Below are 8,020 nucleotides of genomic sequence, written 5' to 3'. Positions count from 1 at the left end.
GCAAAGAAAGATGCCCAACGGATTTACTTTACCAAACTGACCATCCCAGCCTTGCCGTAATGGTCCATTTGATTCACCTTTTATTGTTTATTTTATTTTCACTTACTGAATACGGGACAGACTTGACTGGGGGAAAGAAGGGGAGAAAGAAAGAGGGAAAGAGAAACAGCTGAGAAGAGGGACGGGGGAGAAGGGCAAAAGACAAAAACCAACAGAACGGGCAGAGAAAAAAAATGCATATATCAATCACCTGGATCACCTGCTGAGAAAGAAAAAAGAAAGCAAGCAGAAGAGAACAAGAGTAATAGAATAAACAACATCACAATGATATATGGGAATATGACAGTAAATACTAAATGTTAAACATTATTGTGCAGCACATAAGATCAACAGAACACAGTGTGCTTTGAGGTAGGAGCCAAAAAGGGTGTAGTTTGTGGGTGTGATCACCCGTGTGTACACCTGTGAGCATGGACGCGCTTGTTTTTTGTTTTTTAAAAGGTTCCTTCATGTAATAATCTGCTAGAGGGTGTGGGGGGGCCACAGCCCTGTCCTCCAGGGCGTGAAGCAGGTGTGGAGGAGATCAAAACTCCAGACATCCAGAGGCCCCCAGAACACAAGAGACCAAGGAAGACCAACAGAGGGGCAGCTGCGCCACTGTCCCAGAAAGAGCTGAGGAGAGTCCCAGATGAGGGCTCACTCAGCAGCCGCGGAGCAGAAGCCAGGGGGAGTTGCAGTGACGCGCCCGTGAGCTCCGCCGGCAGCCAGCTGCGCCTGAGTGACCGAGCCCCAGGCCGAGAGGCCCAAAATGTTAAGGTTCAAAATATTGGGGATGGACACCAGAGGAAAAACCCACAATAACAACACTGGTCCGGTCGGGTTGAGTCAAACGATGATTTAATGATCACACACGTGGGAGATGGACACTGTATGCAGACAGTCTCAGATCTCATCTCAAAAAACACATCACCATAGTTTTATGAAATCAGGGTATTAGAACGCCCCCTCATGCGTAGTGACAGGTGTAATACAATCAATGTTGACAATTTTATTTAACACAAAGAATAACATTGTCTCCTTCCCGAGGGCAGACGCTGACTGCCCCCGTCTCCTGGAACCGTCTGTACCCTGCTAAGACACAACATGGCAGCTACAAGGACTCTTTCATTTGTTAAGACCATCAGTGTGTATTGCTCTAAATCAAGTATATAATATTAAATGAATATTGCTGGATCAGCTACTTCTACTTAAAACATATTAAAACATGACTAAGCACAAAATCACCAAGAATAACATCTTATAAGTGCTGTGTAAGCGCGTGCGGCCTTCCAAGCTCAAAGCCTTTGCCCTCCATAGATCAGCCAGACTCGCGCTGGCTGTAGCTTTTAACCTTTAATTAACTTGAGCACAACTCTAAAATAAGCAACAAACTGCAATGTGTATGGAATGATCATGGTTACATCTGCAATGGAAAATCATGTTATTATTCTGGTACCTGTAAGAAAAGATCAAACTAAAGGTAACAGTTCTGGTAAACATTCCTGCAGTGAGCATGCCAATTGCACGCTCCCTCAAAAGCTGCAACATCTGTAGCATTGTGCTCTGTGATCAAACTGCATATTTCAGAGTGGCCTTTTATTGTGCGCAGTCTAAGGCACACCTGTGCAATATTCATGCTGTCTGATCAGCACCTTGACATGCCACACCTATGAGGTGGCATGGATTATCTCAGCAAACGAGAAGTTCTCACTAACACAGATTTAGACAGATTTGTGAACAATATTTGATAGTAATGGGTCGTTTGTGTATGTAGAAAATGTTTCAGATCTTTAAGTTCAACTCGTGAAAAATGGGAGCAAAAACAAAAGTGTTGTGTTTATATTTTTGTTCAGTGTATAAATCCCAAACCTGGATAAATGGATAAAGAATCAGTGAGACTTCAGGTCAGATTTATTGCTGCTCAGTTAAACAACAACAGCCTCCAGTGCTGAGTGTTAGTAAAAACTGAACTCCTGTTGAAAAAGTATGCTAGCAATGGGAGGAAATGGAGGCAGATAATCCATCAATAACACAATAATTTTCACATGGCCCCTGAGTAATAACAATTTAAATGCCGAGGGGAAACTGGATTTCTATATTTTGTTTTATAAGGCGGAAATGTATAAAACTAATGTATTCATTTTAAAATCTCTTTGACTTTCTTTTCACTCTTGTCATTTTTTGCAAGATAATAAATTAATGAAATACCAAATGTCAAACCAAAAGCACCTGCAACAGTGAGTGTGGGGGGCAAATAATAAAAACACACTAAAACACCAAAGCGACCACACAAAAAAAAAACCCACCCGCAATAGTGCATGTGTGGGGGGCAAACCAAAAAAACCACACAAAAATATCAAACCAACCACACCAAACCAAGACGATCCGCCACTGTGGGTATGACAAGATAAAAACACCAAACCAAAACTGCACCTGCAACTGTGTGTGTTAAAAACACACTAAAACATGAGTTTTTCCAATATTGATACATTTTGCTTGCACAAAATTGATAAAGTTCATTTGAGTGTAGCTATGACACACATTTTATGCTACTGAAGTATCACCAATGTCATGGTTCTCAGGATCTGGAAAGGGTGTGGATTGTTTTTGTCTTTGCCTCTCCCACCAGGACGGCAGGAGATGCTGCTTCCTCACTGGTTATCACACTACCTAGAGTCAGTGTAGCCTAGCCTCTTGAGTATCTTTTGTGATTTCCCAGAGTTTCCTCCTAACGCCATTTTCCTTTGTGTACAGGCTTCTCGGATTCCCTGCTAGTGTGCTTAGTGAATCTGCACTCGAGACTGCAGACACCCGTTACTAAGGGCAACATCTGGAGGATTCACACTGCCATTATGCAGTGACACATTTAAGAGGCCATTAGATAAATGCACCCCTTCAGCTGTCTCCAAGTCACACACAAATGAGCAATTTACAGCAGTGTCATGCTTGGGAACAAAAAAACTGCCCTTATTATGGCACGTCACACAGGATGAGCTAAAGAGTATGTGCTCATCTCAATGTTGTGCAATCACATATCATTAATACATACGTACATACATTTATTTCTCATATTCCCTTGGAAGGCTAAGCCTTTGCCAACATTACCTGGAATACAAAAGCAACATATAACAAACAGTGAAATACAACTGGTTATTGTTTATTTGGCTTATTTGATGAGGCACAAATACATAACAACCCTAATTCTCTAGTTCTTCAGTCATGTGTCACTGTGAGGCAGGCAGGAGTTGGACCCAAACGCAGGACTTGAACATAACGGGGTAACAAACAGAGGCAGCTTTTATTTGCTGTGACAAAAACATTCAAAAACTAAACTCACAAAAACAAAACCTGAACTACAAAGTGGAAACTGAAAACTAGGAACCAGGAACTGGGAGAAAACTGGGAGAGGTCTGGGACACGAGGAGCACAGAAGAACACACAGCAATATGAAGACATAGGACTAAATTCCCAGAAGATAATGAGGGGATGGGGAAAAAGGAGGGAACTAATTAGACATAATGAGACAGGGCAGAAGCAAAAATGAACACAGGGCAAGGAACTATCCAAATAAAACAGGAAACATGAGATACACACTAAGACACAGGATTGACACTGGGACCGGGGAGATAAAAAGGAAACTCAGAAAACCAACATAGGACATAAACGAACATGAAGACCAAGGGTCACCATGGGGAATGCACATTAACAGAATCCTAGGGACTTGAAACTATAAATATAACCTGTGCAGAAAATAATGAAGAGAACTAGAAATGCAAATTATTAAACTAGAAACCTAAACAATGTCAGAAAAAGCCTAAAAAACAGAAAAGGTTATATGGTTTCACGCTAATGGGCAAAATGTCATAACAGGTCATAACAGGTGTGAACATCAAGTGTGCAAGGTCTACATGACACTTAATTAAATAGTACATGGCTTAAAGTGTGTCCACAAAACATTCCTTACATGATTACCCCCACAGTAGCAGTCTGAACTGTGGATCACGGCTGGATGGGGGATTTTTTTTATTCTAAATTCAGAACCTGCCAACTGAATGTCACAGTACAAATCAAAACTCATTAGACCAATAAACGGTTTTCCAATCATTTGTCTAATTTCAGCCTGTTTCCTGTTCTTAGCTAACTGAAGGTGCACACCATGTGCCCTCATGCAGCTGTGACAAGTGAATGTTCAATGTGTAATAATGTTGTTGTTGAGTTATTGGTACCCTGCTATAAGCTCAAACCATTCTCCCTGTTCCTCAGACCTTTGCCATCAGCAGAGTATTCTTTCTAAACCAGAGCAATGTTCCCAGTATGCCCACAGTTTCTTAAACACAAACTACCTGTTGGCCATACTAGAGCCTTTTAATCACATCCATAATGCACTGAGTTTTTTCCATGTCATTGGTCGAAAAAAACATAGAAGTGTGAGGGGTTGGGTCTGTGAACCAGCATTTTGAGTTTATTTTGTATTTTTTATTCCTTATGTTATATCAGAAATATGTTAAGTTCTTGTGTTGTTATTGTTAGTTAGGATTCAGTTGAGTTTTATTTTTCGCCTCAGCCAGAGGTCAACGTCTTGTCTGGTCCTGCCACATTACAGCCAGAGGACAACACATCGTCTGGTCTTGCCTTGCCTCGCCTTGTCCCCCACGTCCAGCGCACCGTTGCCTGCCAAGCCATATCCAGAGTGCCTGCCAAGCCACGTCCAGCGTGCCGTCCACCCACCAAGCCACTGCCACTTTCCACGTGGTCGGCCTCCAAACCTTCTTCATCACTGTCACCTCTGCTGGTTGGCCTCCCAAACTGTTTTATTACGGACTCTTGTGCTGCCAACCTTCGATCGGATGTTTTCTATTTGGTTTTGGTTTGTTTGGTTTTTGGTTTGGTTTGGTTTTTCACATCACTGTTTCACATACACCAGTCCAGAATTATGCTCATGTTTCTTGTCACAGTTTTCATAGTTATTTTTACTTTATCCCAGTGTAGGTTTTAGTAAAATTTTTCCCTTCAGTTCATTTTGCCTTGTTTTCTGTTTATGATATCAGCCACAATAAAGGCTCACTTTTTGTTACACTTTGTTTCCTGTCTGCTTTTGGGTCCACAACGCTAACACACCGGCTACTCCGCCTCGAATTTTCTGCTGACTGACTGATGGGGCGGGATACAAATTTACAAATGATTATTTGGAGGGTCTTAACAGTGTAAAGCACCTTAAGGCAACTGTTGTTGTTATTTGGTGCTAAATAAATAAAACTTAATTAAAATTTTAATGAGCAAATTTTGTGCACACACACACACACACACACACACACACACACACACACACACACACACACACACACACACACACACGTGTACCTGTTGATACACCATAAAATAATGAAATCAAGAGAATAATTTTTTCACCTGTGTATTGAATTTATTTGTTCCTTACTCTTATGGGTTCATTAGGACTATCATTAGCTTAAGTATCAGCAGCTACTGGGCATTGTGGGCTTTAATAACATGTTTGTTTAATAGAACAGACTTCCTCAGCAGCATAATAATATGAACACTTATGAAGCAGGAAAGACATCGGCCTCCATTTGTATCTCAGTGGTGTCTTTTTCTAGGAACTGGTCAGGTTTTGTCTCATTACAGCTCTCTGGGTCTGTATTGGCATCCAGCTCTCACGACTGTTTTAACCTTGGTGTCATGGTGAGAGACAGAGCTATGATAAACTGCACGGCATTGCAGTGCCAAACCAGTCATTAACCTTATCCTTTAAAATGATTTATTGCTTACTGATTTAATGAAACCGAAACTTAGCCGAAGCTTCCTGCATGTTTCTTGGTAGCAAAGAGGGAAGACTCAGTCCAACCCCAGGCTGTGAGCGCAAGGGCCACCTGGGGACCCTGTACAACCAATGTCTGGATATCCACACAGGCTTTTCATGTCATCCTGAGAGAAACTGGCTATGCCATTTTTCAAATGTGCCCTCTGAACTTCAGATGAATTCTAATTAAGTTTGGTTTAGACGATGGGGATTCTTGCCTCTTGCTTCTATGTGCTCTGTAGCTGATGCGGTATATTAATTTTGGTGCTGACTGGATTCACATATCTTGCCATCTTCTGAACAATCACAAGAATAATCAGTAAAAACGCAATGCATATTTTCAGTCCTGCCATTTTTAAAAACTGCCTTGCTGTCATAAAGCATGTAGTAAAACTAAAATGCAGCTCGGTTTGACATCTCTTCTTTTCCAAGTTTTTTCCATTAAGTTTGCACAATTTTTGCTGCTTATGGTTAGAATTATCTTTAATCACATAATGTTTAGCTTGAAAGTTAGTTTCCCAAGGCTCTTAAATAAGCATTATTCCCACTGCCACCAATTTTCTGTGTATATATATTTCGAAAGTTGCAACTGACATGAAATTCTCACTAGATGTTGGTAACATCCAATCCCCACATGTAAAGAAATCAAACTATAGATTTCCATAAATTATGTTATGAGTAATAATGAGAAATGACACAGGGGAGAAGTATTAAAAACACTTACTGAAATGTATTTAATACTTTGTACGAAAGCTTTTGTTGGTAATGACGGTTTCAAGATGCCTCCTGTATGGAGAAACTAGTCACATGGATTGCTCAGGTGTTATTTTACTTAGAAAAATTTGTGATGTGTTCAATACTTATTTCACCTGCTGTAAAACCACAGCCTTCACCTATACCCAATAAATCCTTTGGTTCATGTCTAGATTTTAACCACCGTTTCAAATTGTGGAGGTGTTTTTGAAAGCTCAAGGACCATGATAGTGTAAGATTAATAAAATCCCCTATGATGTCTAAATAAATACTGATGGTTTACTGAAATTAAGCTTTTAGAAATTGTTTTCCAAACCTTTCAAAGAAGAGAATTGTTGCACAAGTTTTGCTTGCTGTTCATTTAATTTTGTTCAGTCGTGTTTATTTATAATGCATCTTTGAGCCCTTGACAGCCTATTAATCATATTCATTGCTGTTAAGCTTTGTTGTGCCACTTTTTGCAGCGCTGATATATGCATTCTCGTACAGGCTGCACTGTTAGATTTCTGTAAGATACAAATGGTATGATATCATTTACAGAAAGATTTTTAGGTGCAGAGAGCTTCACAGTAACTGATTCAAACTACAGATCTCGTACTGCACAGACTGTAGATGTACAGTGGGGCAAAAAAGTATTTAGTCAGCCACCGATTGTGCAAGTTCCCCCACCTAAAATGATGACAGAGGTCAGTAATTTGCACCAGAGGTACACTTCAACTGTGAGAGACAGAATGTGAAAAACAAATCCAAAAATCCACATGGTAGGATTTGTAAAGAATTTATTCGTAAATCAGGGTGGAAAATAAGTATTTGGTCAATAACAAAAATACAACTCAATACTTTGTAACATAACCTTTGTTGGCAATAACAGAGGTCAAACGTTTACGATAGGTCTTTACCAGGTTTGCACACACAGTAACTGGTATTTTGGCCCATTCCTCCATGCAGATCTTCTTGAGAGCAGTGATGTTTTGGGGCTGTCGCCGAGCAACACGGACTTTCAACTCCCGCCACAGATTTTCTATGGGGTTGAGGTCTGGAGGCTGGCTAGGCCACTCCTTTGTTGCCCGGGCGGTGTGTTTTGGATCATTGTCATGTTGGAAGACCCAGCCTCGTTTCATCTTCAAAGTTCTCACTGATGGAAGGAGGTTTTGGCTCAAAATCTCACGATACATGGCCCCATTCATTCTGTCCTTAACACGGATCAGTCGTCCTGTCCTCTTGGCAGAAAAACAGCCCCATGCTTCACAGTAGGTATGGTGTTCTTGGGATGCAACTCAGTATTCTTCTTCCTCCAAACACGACGAGTTGAGTTTATACCAAAAAGTTCTACTTTGGTTTCATCTGACCACATGACATTCTCCCAATCCTCTGCTGTATCATCCATGTGCTCTCTGGCAAACTTCAGAC

The sequence above is a fragment of the Astatotilapia calliptera genome, chromosome 15, assembly GCF_964374335.1.
Source record: "Astatotilapia calliptera chromosome 15, fAstCal68.1, whole genome shotgun sequence".
Lineage (NCBI taxonomy): Eukaryota > Metazoa > Chordata > Actinopteri > Cichliformes > Cichlidae > Astatotilapia > Astatotilapia calliptera.
The sequence above is the reverse complement of the archived record's forward strand: the minus strand, read 5'-3'. Positions refer to the sequence as shown.